The 17,224-nt window shown below is 38.3% G+C and overlaps 1 long non-coding RNA gene and 1 pseudogene across 3 annotated transcripts in view; one reads left to right on the forward strand and one right to left on the reverse strand.

The window, feature by feature from the left end:
• The window catches only part of LOC119511074, a 70,453-nt gene that overhangs the window by 15,742 nt on the left and 37,487 nt on the right, over nt 1-17,224 (reverse strand). The window lies entirely within an intron of this gene.
• Nucleotides 10,597-10,995, forward strand: LOC119511073 (annotated as a pseudogene).

Genomic DNA, 17,224 nt, shown 5'->3' on the forward strand with positions numbered 1-17,224 from the left:
CAACAGAAAACCACAAAGCACATGAAAACCCATGTAGATATGGACAAGCCAAACAACCAAGTTAAAAAACCAGAGGAGACACAGAATCTAGAGCAATTAATCAAAATATATACAAACCTCCAAAACAACTTCAATGGGTTGGCTAAAGACATAAAGACATCAAGAAGATTTTAGAAGAGCATAAAGAAGAATCTGAAAGAGTAAATAAAAAATGGCAGATCTTATAGAAATAAAAGACACAGTGGATCAAATTAAAAATATACTAGAGGGGCGGGGCAAGATGGCAGACTGGTGAGCTGTATGTTTTAGTTACTCCTCCAGGAAAGTAGGTAGAAAGCCAGGAACTGCGTGGACTGGACACCACAGAGCAATCTGACTTTGGGCATACTTCATACAACACTCATGAAAACGTGGAACTGCTGAGATCAGCGAAATCTGTAAGTTTTTGTGGCCAGGGGACCCGCGCCCCTCCCTGCCAGGCTCAGTCCCGGGGGAGGAGGGGCTGTCAGCTCCGGGAAGGAGAAGGGAGAACTGCAGTGGCAGCCCTTATCGGAAACTCATTCTACTGATCCAAACTCCAAACATAGATAGACTGAGACCAGACACCAGAGAATCTGAGAGCAGCCAGCCCAGCAGAGAGGAGACAGACAAAGAAAAAAAACAACATGAAAAACTCCAAAATAAAAGCGGAGGATTTTTGGAGTTCTGGTGAACATAGAAAGGGGAAGGGCCCTGAGGCGCATAAGCAAATCACGAAGAAAAGCTGATCTCTCTGCCCTGTGGACCTTTCCTTAATGGCCCTGGTTGCTTTGTCTCTTAGCATTTCAATAACGCATTAGATCTCTGAGGAGGGCCCGTTTTTGTTTTTGTTTTTTTTTTTTTTAATCCTTTTTTCTTTTTCTAAAACAATTACTCTAAGAAGCCCAATACAGAAAGCTTCAAAGACTTACTATTTGGGCAGGTCAAGTCAAGAGCAGAACTAGGAGAGCTCTGAGACAAAACGCAATAATCCAGTGGCTGAGAAAATTCACTAAACACCACAACTTCCCAAGAAAAGGGGGGTGTCCGCTCACAGCCATCATCCTGGTGGACAGGAAACACTCCTGCCCATCGCCAGCCCCATAGCCCAGAACTGCCCCAGACAACCCAGTGTGACGGAAGTGCTTCAAATAACAGGCACACACCACAAAACTGGGCGTGGACATTAGCTTTCCCTGCAACCTCAGCTGATTGTCCCAGAGTTGGGAAGGTAGAGCAGTGTGAATTAACAAAGCCCCATTCAACCACCATTTCAGCAGACTGGGAGCCTCCCTACACAGCCCAGCAGCCCAGAACTGCCCTGGGGGGACGGCACTCACCTGTGACATAGCACAGTCATCCCTCAACAGAGGACCCGGGGTGCACGGCCTGGAAAAGGGGCCCACTTGCAAGTCTCAGGAGCCATACGCCAATACCAAGGACTTGTGGGTCAGCGGCAGAGACAAACTGTGGCAGGAATGAACTGAAGGATTAGACTATTGCAGCAGCTTTAAAACTCTAAGATCACCAGGGAGATTTGATTGTTAGAGCCTCCCCCCACTCCCCGACTGCCCAGAAACACGCCCCATATACAGGGCAGGCAACACCAACTACACACGCAAGCTTGGTACACCAATTGTACCCCACAAGACTCACTCCCCCACTCACCAAAAAGGCTAAGCAGGGGTGAACTGGCTTGTGGAGAACAGGTGGCTCGTGGACGCCACCTGCTGGTTAGAGAAAGTGTACTCCACGAAGCTGTAGATCTGATAAATTAGAGATAAGGACTTCAATTGGTCTACAAATCCTAAAAGAACCCTATCAAGTTCAGCAAATGCCACGAGGCCAAAAACAACAGAAAATTATAAAGCATATGAAAAAAACAGACGATATGGATAACCCAAGCCCAAGCACCCAAATCAAAAGACCAGAAGAGACACAGCACCTAGAGCAGCTACTCAAAGAACTAAAGATGAACAATGAGACCATAGTACAGGAGATAAAGGAAATCAAGAAGACCCTAGAAGAGCATAAAGAAGACATTGCAAGACTAAATAAAAAAATGGATGATCTTACGGAAATTAAAGAAACTGTTGACCAAATTAAAAAGATTCTGGACACTCATAGCACAAGACTAGAGGAAGTTGAACAACGAATCAGTGACCTCGAAGATCACAGAATGGAAAATGAAAGCATAAAAGAAAGAATGGGGAAAAAAATTGAAAAAATCGAAATGGACCTCAGGGATATGATAGATAATATGAAACGTCCAAATATAAGACTCATTGGTGTCCCAGAAGGGGAAGAAAAGGGTAAAGGTCTAGGAAGAGTATTCAAAGAAATTGCTGGGGAAAACTTCCCAAATCTTCTAAACAACATAAATACACAAATCATAAATGCTCAGCGAACTCCAAATAGAATAAATCCAAATAAACCCACTCCGAGACATATACTGATCACACTGTCAAACACAGAAGAGAAGGAGCAAGTTCTGAAAGCAGCAAGAGAAAAGCAATTCACCACATACAAAGGAAACAGCATAAGACTAAGTAGTGACTATTCAGCAGCCACCATGGAGGCAAGAAGGCAGTGGCACGATATATTTAAAATTCTGAGTGAGAAAAATTTCCAGCCAAGAATACTTTATCCAGCAAAGCTCTCCTTCAAATTTGAGGGAGAGCTTAAATTTTTCACAGACAAACAAATGCTGAGAGAATTTGCTAACAAGAGACCTGCCCTACTGGAGATACTCAAGGGAGCCCTACAGACAGAGAAACAAAGACAGGACAGAGAGACTTGGAGAAAGGTTCAGTACTAAAGAGATTCAGTATGGGTAAAATAAAGGATATTAATAGAGAAAGGGGAAAAATATGACAAACATAAACCAAAGGATAAGATGGCTGATTCAAGAAATGCCTTCACGGTTATAACTTTGAATGTAAATGGATTAAACTCCCCAATTAAAAGATATAGATTCGCAGAATGGATCAAAAAAAATGAACCATCAATATGTTGCATACAAGAGACTCATCTTAGACACAGGGACACAAAGAAACTGAAAGTGAATGGATGGAAAAAAATATTTCATGCAAGCTACAGCCAAAAGAAAGCAGGTGTAGCAATATTAATCTCAGATAAAATAGACTTCAAAAGCAGGGATGTTTTGAGAGACAAAGAAGGCCACTACGTACTAATAAAAGGGGCAATTCAGCAAGAAGAAATAACAATCGTAAATGTCTATGCACCCAACCAAGGTGCCACAAAATACATGAGAGAAACACTGGCAAAACTAAAGGAAGCAATTGATGTTTCCACAATAATTGTGGGAGACTTCAACACATCACTCTCTCCTATAGATAGATCAACCAGACAGAAGACCAATAAGGAAATTGAAAACCTAAACAATCTGATAAATGAATTAGATTTAACAGACATATACAGGACATTACATCCCAAATCACCAGGATACACATACTTTTCTAGTGCTCACGGAAATTTCTCCAGAATAGATCATATGCTGGGACATAAAACAAGCCTCAATAAATTTAAAAAGATTGAAATTATTCAAAGCACATTCTCTGACCACAATGGAATACAATTAGAAGTCAATAACCATCAGAGACTTAGAAAATTCACAAATACCTGGAGGTTAAACAACACACTCCTAAACAATCAGTGGGTTAAAGAAGAAATAGCAAGAGAAATTGCTAAATATATAGAGACGAATGAAAATGAGAACACAACATACCAAAACCTATGGGATGCAGCAAAAGCATTGCTAAGGGGGAAATTTATAGCACTAAACGCATATATTAAAAAGGAAGAAAGAGCCAAAATCAAAGAACTAATGGATCAACTGAAGAAGCTAGAAAATGAACAGCAAACCAATCCTAAACCAAATACAAGAAAAGAAATAACAAGGATTAAAGCAGAAATAAATGACATAGAGGACAAAAAAACAATAGAGAGGATAAATATCACCAAAAGTTGGTTCTTTGAGAAGATCAACAAGATTGACAAGCCCCTAGCTAGACTGACAAAATCAAAAAGAGAGAAGACCCATATAAACAAAATAATGAATGAAAAAGGTGACATAACTGCAGATCCGGAAGAAATTAAAAAAATTATAAGAGGATATTGTGAACAACTGTATGGCAACAAACTGGATAATGTAGAGGAAATGGACAATTTCCTGGAAACATGAACAACCTAGACTGAAGAGAGAAGAAATAGAAGACCTCAACCAACCCATCACAAGCAAAGAGATCCAATCAGTCATCAAAAATCTTCCCACAAATAAATGCCCAGGGCCAGATGGCTTCACAGGGGAATTCTACCAAACTTTCCAGAAAGAACTGACACCAATCTTACTCAAACTCTTTCAAAACATTGAAGAAAATGGAACACTACCTAACTCATTTTATGAAGCTAACATCAATCTAATACCAAAACCAGGCAAAGATGCTACAAAAAAGGAAAACTACCGGCCAATCTCCCTAATGAATATAGATGCAAAAATCCTCAACAAAATACTTGCAAATCGAATCCAAAGACACATTAAAAAAATCATACACCATGACCAAGTGGGGTTCATTCCAGGCATGCAAGGATGGTTCAACATAAGAAAATCAATCAATGTATTACAACACATTAACAAGTCAAAAGGGAAAAATCAACTGATCATCTCAATAGATGCTGAAAAAGCATTTGACAAAATCCAACATCCCTTTTTGATAAAAACACTTCAAAAGGTAGGAATTGAAGAAAACTTCCTCAACATGATAAAGAGCATATATGAAAAACCCACAGCCAGCATAGTACTCAATGGTGAGAGACTGAAAGCCTTCCCTCTAAGATCAGGAACAAGACAAGGATGCCCGCTATCACCACTGTTATTCAACATTGTGCTGGAAGTGCTAGCCAGGGCAATCCGGCAAGACAAAGAAATAAAAGGCATCCAAATTGGAAAAGAAGACGTAAAACTGTCATTGTTTGCAGATGATATGATCTTATATCTAGAAAACCCTGAGAAATCGACGATACAGCTACTAGAGCTAATAAACAAATTTAGCAAAGTAGCGGGATACAAGGTTAATGCACATAAGTCAGTAATGTTTCTATATGCTAGAAATGAACAAACTGAAGAGACACTCAAGAAAAAGATACCATTTTCAATAGCAACTAAAAAAATCAAGTACCTAGGAATAAACTTAACCAAAGATGTAAAAGACCTATACAAAGAAAACTACATAACTCTACTAAATTAAAAGATGGAAAAATATTCCATGTTCATGGATAGGAAGGCTAAATGTCATTAAGATGTCAATTCTACCCAAACTCATCTACAGATTCAATGCAATCCCAATCAAAATTCCAACAACCTACTTTGCAGACTTGGAAAAGCTAGTTATCAAATTTATTTGGAAAGGGAAGATGCCTCGAATTGCTAAAGACCCTCTAAAAAAGAAAAACGTAGTGGGAGGACTTACACTTCCTGACTTTGAAGCTTATTATAAAGCCACAGTTGCCAAAACAGCATGGTACTGGCACAAAGATAGACATATAGATCAATGGAATCGAATTGAGAATTCGGAGATAGACCCTCAGATCTATGGCCGACTGATCTTTGATAAGGCCCCCAAAGTCACTGAACTGAGTCATAATGGTCTTTTCAACAAATGGGGCTGGGAGAGTTGGATATCCATATCCAAAAGAATGAAAGAGGACCCCTACCTCACCCCCTACACAAAAATTAACTCAAAATGGACCAAAGATCTCAATATAAAAGAAAGTACCATAAAACTCCTAGAAGATAATGTAGGAAAACATCTTCAAGACCTTGTATTAGGCGGCCACTTCCTAGACTTTACACCCAAAGCACAAGCAACAAAAGAGAAAATAGATAAATGGGAACTCCTCAAGCTTAGAAGTTTCTGCACCTCAAAGGAATTTCTCAAAAAGGTAAAGAGGCAGCCAACTCAGTGGGAAAAAATTTTTGGAAACCATGTATCTGACAAAAGACTGATATCTTGCATATATAAAGAAATCCTACAACTCAATGACAATAGTACAGTCGGCCCAATTATAAAATGGGAAAAAGATATGAAAAGACAGTTCTCTGAAGAGGAAATACAAATGGCCAAGAAACACATGAAAAAATGTTCAGCTTCACTAGCTATTAGAGAGATGCAAATTAAGACCACAATGAGATACCATCTAACACCGATGAGAATGGCTGCCATTAAACAAACAGGAAACTACAAATGCTGGAGGGGATGTGGAGAAATTGGAACTCTTATTCACTGTTGGTGGGACTGTATAATGGTTCAGCCACTCTGGAAGTCAGTCTGGCAGTTCCTTAGAAAACTAGATATAGAGTTACCATTCGATCCAGCGATTGCACTTCTCGGTATATACCCGGGAGGTCGGAAAGCAGTGACACGAACAGATATCTGCACGCCAATGTTCATAGCAGCATTATTCACAATTGCCAAAAGATGGAAACAACCCAAATGTCCTTCAACAGATGAGTGGATAAAGAAAATGTGGTATATACACACGATGGAATACTACACGGCAGTAAGAAGGAACGATCTTGTGAAACATATGACAACATGGATGAACCTTGAAGACATAATACTGAGCGAAATAAGCCAGGCACAAAAAGAGAAATATTATATGCTACCACTAATGTGAACTTTGAAAAATGTAAAACAAATGGTTTATAATGTAGAATGTAGGGGAACTAGCAATAGAGAGCAATTAAGGAAGGGGGAACAATAATCCAAGAAGAACAGATAAGCTATTTAACGTTCTGGGGATGCCCAGGAATGACTATGGTCTGTTAATTTCTGATGGATATAGTAGGAGCAAGTTCACAGAAATGTTGCTATATTAGGTAACTTTCTTGGGGTAAAGTAGGAACATGTTGGAAGTTAAGCAGTTATCTTAGGTTAGTTGTCTTTTTCTTACTTCCTTGTTATGGTCTCTTTGAAATGTTCTTTTATTGTATGTTTGTTTTCTTTTTAACTTTTTTTTCATACAGTTGATTTAAAACAGAAGGGAAAGTTAAAAAAAAAAAAAAAAGAAAAAAGAAAAACAAGGAAAAAAAAAAAGATGTAGTGCTCCCTTGAGGAGCCTGTGGAGAATGCAGGGGTATTCGCCTACCCCACCTCCATGGTTGCTAACATGACCACAGACATAGGGGACTGGTGGTTTGATGGGTTGAGCCCTCTACCACAGGTTTTACCCTTGGGAAGACGGTTGCTGCAAAGGAGAGGCTAGGCCTCCCTATGGTTGTGCCTAAGAGCCTCCTCCCGAATGCCTCTTTGTTGCTCATATGTGGCCCTGTCTCTCTAGCTAAGCCAACTTGAAAGGTGAAATCACTGCCCTCCCCCCTACGTGGGATCAGACACCCAGGGGAGTGAATCTCCCTGGCAACGTGGAATATGACTCCCGGGGAGGAATGTAGACCTGGCATCGTGGGATGGAGAACATCTTCTTGACCAAAAGGGGGATGTGAAAGGAAATGAAATAAGCTTCAGTGGCAGAGAGAATCCAAAAGGAGCCGAGAGGTCACTCTGGTGGGCACTCTTACGCACACTTTAGACAACCCTTTTTAGGTTCTGAAGAATTGGGGTAGCTGGTGGTGGATACCTGAAACTATCAAACTACAACCCAGAACCCATGAATCTCGAAGACAGTTGTATAAAAATGTAGCTTACGAGGGGTGACAATGGGATTGGGAAAGCCATAAGGACCACACTCCAGTTTGTCTAGTTTATGGATGGATGAGTAGAAAAATAGGGGAAGGAAACAAACAGACAAAGGTACCCAGTGTTCTTTTTTACTTCAATTGCCCTTTTTCACTCTAATTATTATTCTTGTTATTCTTGTGTGTGTGCTAATGAAGGTGTCAGGGATTGATTTGGGTAATGAATGTACAACTATGTAATGGTACTGTGAACAATCGAAAGTACGATTTGTTTTGTATGACTGCGTGGTATATGAATATATCTCAATAAAATGAAGATTAAAAAAAAAAAAAAAAAAAAAAAGACATAATGCTGAGCAAAATAAGCCAGGCACAAAAAGAGAGATATTGTATGTTACCACTAATGTGAATTCTGTGAAAAATGTACAATGTTTTATACTGTAGAATGTAGGGGACCTAGAGATACCAATTAGTGGAGGGGGAATGATAATCTAATAAGAACAGATAAACTATGGAGGGTAATCTCAATGTTATGGGAATGCTCAGGAATGATTATGGTTTGTAAACTTTCTTGGATATAGTAAGATCATGTTGGAAGCAATAGAGTTATTTTAGGTTTTTTTTTTTTCTCTTATTCCTTTGTTTTCTTAGGGGTTGTTAATTTTCTTGGGGTATTGTAGGAACATGTTGGAAGCAATGTAGTTATTTTAGATTATTTGTTTTTCTTACTCCTCTGTTTGGACATGGTTTATTAATTTTCTTGGGGTATGGTAGGAACATATTGGAAGCAAAGTAGTTATTTTAGGTTATTTGTTTTCCTTAATCCATTGCTTTGTTTGAAATGTTGTGGGGTTTTATTGGTTGTTGTTTGCCTGTTTGTATTTAATTTTTTGATAAACAAAGTTAAAAAATTGAAAAAAAATCAGTAGAAAAATGGGAGTAAAAACTAAATGACAAATAGGGTGGGATGGGGGGATGGTTTGGGTATTCTCTTTTCACTTTTATTTTTTATTCTTATTCTGATTCTTTCTGATGTAAGGAAAATGTTCAGAAATAGATTGTGGTGATGAACGCATAACTGTATGATCATACTGTGAACAGTTGATTGTATACCATGGATGACTGTATGGTTTGTGAATATATTTCAATAAAACTGAATTTAAAAAAAAAAATATATACTAGAGACACACAACAGATTTGAAGAGGCAAAAGAAAGAATAAGTGAACTAGAGGACATTTCAATTGAATGCAAATGCACAAAAGAACAAATGGTGAAAAAAATAAAAAAATTTGAAATGGATCCCAAGGAAATGAGGCACAACATGAAGCATGCAATTATAAGAATCATTGGTGTCCCAAAAGGAGAAGAGAAGAGTAAAGGACTAGCAAGAATACTTGAGAACATGGTTGGGGGAAACTTCCTAACCCTTATAAATGACATAAATATGCAAATCAAAGCCCAACAAACACCAAATAGAATTAATCCAAATAGACTGACTCTGAAACATACGCTAATCAGATTGGCAAATGCTGAAAAGAAGGAGAAAGTCCTGAAAACAGCAAGAGAGAAGCAATTCACCACATTCGAGGGAAACCACATAAGGCTAACTACTGACCACTCAGCAGACACCATGGAGGCAAGCAGGCAGTGGTGTGACATATTTAAGATTCTGAAAGAGAAAAAGTGCCAGCCAAGAATTCTTTATCCAGCAAAGCTCTCCTTCAAAATTGAAGGAGAGTTTAAAATTTTCAATGATAAACAAATGCTGAGAGACTATGCTAACAAGAGAGTTCCCTGCAAGAAATACTAAAGGGAGCTCTACCAGCTGAGAAAAGAAGAAAGGAAAGACAGGTCTGGAGAAGGGCACAGAACTGAAGAGTATTAACAATGGTAATTTCAAAAGAAAAAAAAGAGAATGGGAAAAAATAGCTCTGAAAACTAAAAACCAAAGAAGAAGATGGCTGGGTCAAGAACTGCCTTCACAGTAATAACTCTGAATGTGAATGGATTAAACCCCCCAGTTAAAATATACAGACTGGCAGAATGGATTAAAGAGTATGACCCATTGATACGCTGTTTACAAGAGACTCATCTTAGACCCAGCAACACAAACAGGTTGAAAGTGAAAGGATTATAAGATTAATGCACATAGGTCGGTAATGTTCCTATGAAGTAGAAATGACATAACTGAAGAGACACTCAAGAAAAAGATTCCATTCTCAATAGCAACTAAAAAAATTAAGTACCTAGGAATAAACTTAACCAAGGATGTAAAAGACCTCTATACAGAAAATTACGTAACACTACTAAAAGAAATAAAAGGGGTACTAAAGAGATGGAGAGATATTCCGTGTTCATGGATAGGAAGGCTAAACATCATTAAGATGTCAATCCTACCTAAACTGATCTACAGATTCAATGCAACTCCCATCAAAATTCCAACAATCTGCTTTGCAGACTTGGAAAAGCTAGTCATCAAATTTATTTGGAAAGGAAAGATGCCTCAAATTGCCAAAAGCATTCTAAAAAAGAAAAAGTGGGAGGACTTAACCTGCCTGACTTTGAAGCCTACTATAAAGCCAAAAGAGTCAAAAAGCATGGTATCAACACAAAAATAGAAACATTGATCAATGGAATCGAATTGAGAATTAGGAAACAGACCCCGAGATCTATGGTCAACAGATTTTTGATAAGGCCCCAAAATCCACTGAACTTGGACAAAACAGCCTCTTCAACAAAAGGGGTTGGGAGAACTGCATATCTATAACCAAAAGAATGAAAGAGGACCCCAAACTTATACCCTAAAGAAAAATTAACTCAAAGGCTCTTTTCCTCTCTGGCTGCTTGAGGATCACCCGCCATCATGAATGACACAGTAACCATCCAGACCAGGAAATTCATGACCAACCGACTACTTCAGCAGAAATAAATGGTCATCAATGTTCTTCACCCTGGAAAGGCAACAGTACCTAAGACAGAAATTCGGGAAAAACTAGCCAAAATGTACAAGACTACACCAGATGTCATCTTTGTATTTGGATTCAGAGTTCATTTTGGTGGTGGCAAGACAACTGGCTTTGGCATGATTTATGACTCTTTGGATTACGCAAAGAAAAATGAACCCAAACACAGACTTGCAAGACATGGTCTGTATGAGAAGAAAAAGACCTCCAGAAAACAGCGAAAGGAACGCAAGAACAGAATGAAGAAAGTCAGGGGGACTGCAAAGGCCAATGTTGGTGCTGGCAAAAAGAAGAAGTAAAGATTCTTCAATGACTTGATCCGTGACTGTGCAGATTTTACCAGAGGATTAATAAAACTAAAAACTTTGATATGTTTGGTTGTTTGAAATATATCTGAAGTTTACTGGAAGTGTTATAAAATCAGGTTCTGCTGTTATGACAGATTTAGATTGATGCTCAAGGTTCACATTAAACATTCCATCATGAAAACTCAATCTAATGATGGGAGAGTGTTTGTCCTTCCTTTAACTGCATGAAGACCTCAGGTGCAGAACGTTGGCAACATGGGATCATCGAGGCCGGGCTTGTGTGCACACCAGTGTGCACTTGGTCAGTCTCTGAAAGCGATCTGAATCATTTTTGGTCTTCTGGACTCCCAACTTATTGTTACTTAAATTGTCTGCTGATCACAGTGGGAATTAAAATTTCTAGAACACATTTCCATCATTTATCCTGAAGTAAACAGAATGTCAAAATTGAAAAAAAAAAAAAAGTTAACTCAAAGATCTCAATATAAGAGACAGTACCATAAAACTCCAAGAAGATAATGCAGGGAAACATCTTCAAGACCTAGTATTAGGAAGTCGCTTCCTAGACCTTACACCTAAAGCACAAGCAACAAAAGAAAAAATAGATAAACAGGACTCCTCAGAATTAAAAGCTTCTGTACTTCAAAGGAATTTGTCAAAAAAGGTAAAGAGGTAGCCAGTTCAAGGGGAGAGAATATTTGGAAGCCATATATCTGATAAAAGACTGATATCTTGTATATACAAAAAAAATTTTACAACTAAATGTCAATAGTACAAACAGTCCAATTATAAAATGGGCAAAAGAAAAGACATTTACGTGAAGAGAAAATACAAATGGCTAAAAAACACATGAAAAAATGTTCATCTTCACTAGCTTTTAGGGAGATGCAAATCAAGACCACAATGAGGTATCATCTCATACCAATAAGAATGGCTGTCATTAAACAGGAAACTACACATGCTGGAGAGGAAGTAGAGATATTAGAACTCTTATTCATTGCTGGTGGGACTATATAATAATAGTTCAGCCACTCTGGAAGACAGTTTGGTGGCTCCTCAGAAACCCAGATATTGAGTTACATTATGAGCCAGCAATTTCACTTCTCAGTATTTACCCAGAGGATCTGAAAGTAGACACACGAACAGATATCTGCACAATGATGTTCATACAGGCATCGTTCACAATTGCCAAGAGATGGAAGCAACCTAAATGTCCTTCATCAGATGGGTGGATAAACAAAACGTGGCATATACACACAATGGAATATTACGCAGCAGTAAGAAGGAACGAGGTCATGAAACATATGACAACATGGATGAATCTTGAAGACATAATGCTGAGTGAAATGAGCCAAACACAAAAGGAGAACTATTGTATGTTACCACTAACATGAACTCTGTGAAAAATGTAAAATAAGTGCCTTACATGGTAGAATATAGGGGACCGAGAGATAGACAGCAGCTAGTGAAGGGAGAACAATAACCTAGTAAGAAGAGACAAGATGTTGAGGGTAATCTCAATGATATGGGAATGCTCAGGTGCAATGACAGCTTGTTAATTTTCTTTTGGTAAGGTAGGGGTATATTGGAAGGAATGAAGTTATTTCAGGATATTTGTTTTTCCCATTGCTTTGCTTTATTTTGTTTGGAAATTTTTTTATTTGATAAAGTAATTTTTAAATATTTTTTTTTTAAAAGTAAAAGGATGGAAAAAAATATTCCACACAAGCTGCAACCAAAAGAAAGTAGGGGTAGCTATACTAATATCAGACAAAATAGCTTTAAATGCAAAGATGTCATAAGAGACAAAGAAGGATACAATATTTTAATAAAAGGGACAATTCACCAAGAAGAAATAACAATGAAAAATGTTCATGTACCCATCAAAGAGCTCCAAAGTACATGAGACAAACATTGGCTAAACTGAAGGGAGCAATAGATATTTCTACAATAATAGTGGGAGAGTCAATACACCACTCTCTCCTATAGATAGAACTAGACAGAGGACCAATAAGGAAATCGAGAATCTAAACAATGTGATAAATGAATTAGACTTAACAGACATACATAGATCGTTACATCCCAAAGTACCAGGATATACATTCTTCTCTAGTGCTCATGGAATGTTCTCCAGGATAGATAATATGCAGGGGCACAAAACAAGGCTTAATAAGTTTAAAAAGACTGAAATTATTCAAAGCACATTCTCTGACCATAATGGAATGCAACTAGAAACCAGTAACAAGCAAAGAACCAGATCTTTCATAAATATGTGGAGGCTAAACAACATACTCCTTAACGACCAGTGGGTCAAAGAAACTGCAAAAGAAACTGGTAAATATCTAGAGAAGAATGAAAATGAGAACACAATATATTAAATCCTATGGGATGCAGCAAAGGTGGTGCTGAGAGGGAAGTTTTTAGCTCTAATGCTTACATCAAAAAGGAGGAAAGAGCTAAAATCAAAGACCTAACTGAACAACTGAAAAGGCCAGAGAATGATCAGCAAACTAACCCTAAAGCAAGCAGAAGAGATAAAATAACAAAGATTAAAGCAGAAATAAATGATCTGGAGAACAACAACAAGAAAATAGAATCAAGAAAACCAAAAGTTGGTTCTTTGAGAAGATCAACATTGACAAACCTTTAGCTAAACTGACAAAGTCAAAAAGAGAGAAGACTCAAATACACAAAATCATAAATGAGAGTGGGGTCTTTACTATGACTCCTGAAGAAATAAAAAAAAAATAAGAGGATACTATGAATGCCAACAAACTAGACTACTTAGAGGAAATGGACAATTTCCTGGAAATACATGAAAAACCTAGACCAACCCCAGAAGAAACCAATCATAAGTAGAGGTCATCAGTAACCAAAAGTCTTCCTACAAATAAAATCTCAGGACCAGATGGCTTCACAGGGGAATTTTACCACTTGCCAAAAAGAACTGATATCATTCCTGCTCAAACTCTTTCAAAAAACTGAACAAAAAGGAACACTACCTACTACAATAAAGGAAAACTACAGGCCAATCTCCCTAATGAATACAGATACAAAAATTCTCAAGAATACTTGCAAATCAAATCCAAAGGCACATCAAAACAACTATACACCACAACCAAGTGGGGTTCATTCCTGTCATGCAAGGGCGGTTCAACATAAGAAAATCAATCAATGTAATACAACACATTAACAAGCCGAAAAGGAAAAATCACATGATTATCTCGGTTGATGCTGAAAAAGCACTCAACAAACTTCAGCATCCTTTTCTGATAAAAACACTTCAAATGGTAGGAATTGAAGGAAACTTCCTCGTAAGATAAAAGGCATATATGAAAAATCCACCACCAGTATCCTACTCAAGGGTGAGAGACTGAAAGTCTTCCCCCTAAGAACAGGAACGAGACCAGGATGCCCACTGTCACCACTATTATTCAACCTTGTGCTAAAAGTTCTAGCCAGAGCAATCAGGTAGGGAAAATAAATGAAATGCATCCAAATCAGAAAGGAAGAAGTAAAACTTCCATTATTTGCAGATGACATGATCTTATATTTGGAAAATCATGAGAAATCAATGACAAAGCTACTTGAGCTAATAAATTCAGCAAAGTGATTGGACACAAGATTAATGCACAAAAATCAGTAATGTTTCTATACACTAGTAATAAACTAACCAAGAAGGCAATTAAGAAAACATTCCATTCACAGTAGCAACTAAAAGAAGCAAGTATCTGGGAATAAACTTAACCAAGGATGAAAAGGATCTCTACACAGAAAATGACTAAACTATGCTAAAAGAAATCAAAGGGGAACTAATTAGGTGAAAAGGTATTCAGTGTTCATGGATACAAAGGCTAACTGTTGTTAAGATGTCAATTCTACCGAAATTGACCTACAGATTCAACACACCAATTAAAATTCCAATAACCTACTTTGCAGACTTCAAAAAGCTAGTTATCAAATTTATTTGGAAGAGAAAGGGGCCTCCAATAGACAAAAACATCCTAAAAAAGAAGAATGAAGTGGGAGGACTTACACTTCCTGACTTTAAAGCCTACTATAAAACCACAGTGGTCAAATCAGCATGCTACTGGCACAGACACAGACATATTGATCAATGGAATCAAATCAAGAGTTTGGAAATAGACCCCTGATCTATGGTCAATTCATTTTTGACAAGGCCCCCAAATCCACTGCACTGGGACACAATAATCTCTTTAACAAACGGGGCTGTAAGACCTGGATATTCATTGTGCCGGACTGGATGTATTATGTCCCCAAAACGCTATGTTATTTGATACAATCTTGTGGCGGCAAACGTATTGGTGTTGATTAGATTTGAATCCTTTGACTGAATGTTTCCATGGAGATGTGATTCAATCAATTGTGAGTTAAACATTTGATTGGATAATTTCCATGGAAGTGTTACCCTGCCCATTCAGGGTGGCTGTTAATTGGATCACTGGAGTCATATAAAGGCATTCAAGACAAAGGAACTCAGAGCAGCTGTGAGTGTCATTTTGGAGAACTGAGAAAGACATTCTGAAGACAGTCGTTGAAAGCAGACTTTTGCTCCAGAGAAGCTAAAAGAGGACAAATGCCCCAAGAGCAACATTTTGAAGAACCCACAAGAACTGAGAGAGGAGCTAGAACACAACCTGGGATTAGCAGATGCCAGCCACATGCCTTCCAAGCTAACAAGAGGTTTTCCTGGATGCCACTGGCCTTCCTTCAATGAAGATACACGACTGTTGATGCCTTACCTTGGATACTTTATGGCTTTCAGACTGTAACTGTGTAACCAAATAAACCTCCTTTGTAAAAGCCAATCCATTTCTGGGGTTTTGCTTAACGGCAGCATTAGCAAATCGGAACATCCATATCCAAAAGAACGAAAGAGGACCTCTACCTCACAGCCTATACAAAAATTAACTCAAAGTGGATCAAAGACCTAAATATAAGAGCCAATACCATAAAACTCCCAGAAGAAACTGTAGGGAAACATCTTCAAGACCCAGTAATAGGAGGTAGCTTTTTAGACCTTACATCCAAAGCACAAGCAACAAAAGAAAAAATAAATAAATGGGAACTCCTCAAAATCAAATGCTTCTGTGCCTCAGAGGACTTGGTCAAAAAGAAGAAGAGGCAGCCAACTCAATGGGAGAAAATACTTGGAAACCATAGATCTAAGAAGGGTTTGATATCCAGCACATATAAAGAAATTCCACAACTCAACAAAAGAACAAACAACCCATTTATAAAATGGGCAAAGGATATGAATAGACATTTTTCTGAAGAGGAAATACAGATGACTAAAAAGCACATGAAAAGATACTCATCTTCATTAGCTATTAGGGAAATGCAAATCAAAACTGCAATGAGGGCATGAGGCAAGATGGCAGAGTCATGAGGTGTAGAATTTAGTTACTCCTCTAGGGCAGCTGGAAATAGCCAGGAACTGTATGAAATAGTTTTTTCAGGGTTTTCAGTGATGAGTACCACATCGTACACTAGTTTGGAAAGGGTGGAACAACAGCTGATATCTCAGCGAAATCTCTCTTTACAGAAAGTCTCAGATATTTGAAACTGGCCTCTCCAGGCAATGGAGAACTGAGATAGGTCTGACAAACAAAGCAATGAACCTAGTAGGGGAGACAATTCCCAAAAGGGCATAACTTCCCAAAGAAAAGCGGGGAGTGGTCCAGCTCAAGTGGCAGCCCACCCTCAAAGAATTCAGACCCCAGGGGCTGGAAAACAGAAACCAGCTTCAGTAAGTCATGCCCCCGACAGAGAAAAAGTCTGGGGAGAATTAAAGGCATTGCACCTCATTACTTCATTACACTGTTGGGGAGCTGTGGGCTGACATGTACCACCTGCTGGACAGAATACAAAAAGCAGAATCTAGAGACTTCACAGGAGGGTCTCATTCTCAAGGAAACCCCATATCCTCTTTCTGAGACCTGGGCCCTCTAGACTGGGAAAACCTGACTGGGGTCAGCCATATCTGAGGAGACCCTCTCACAAAAAAGGTTACATAGAGGCAGGGCAAGAAACAGAAAAACAAGAGGTGAAAAATACTGATCAACTAGATAGAAGCTAAGTTAGAGGTCTAGAATAAGTTGAACTGAACACAAAAGGATAGAAAACAAAGCCAACCAACAACAAAATCCTAAGTAAAAGAGTGAAAACGAGCTCCAGAATAAACAAAATCAAGAAAATC

This window comes from Choloepus didactylus, chromosome 16 (genome assembly GCF_015220235.1).
Source record: "Choloepus didactylus isolate mChoDid1 chromosome 16, mChoDid1.pri, whole genome shotgun sequence".
NCBI classification, from domain to species: domain Eukaryota; kingdom Metazoa; phylum Chordata; class Mammalia; order Pilosa; family Megalonychidae; genus Choloepus; species Choloepus didactylus.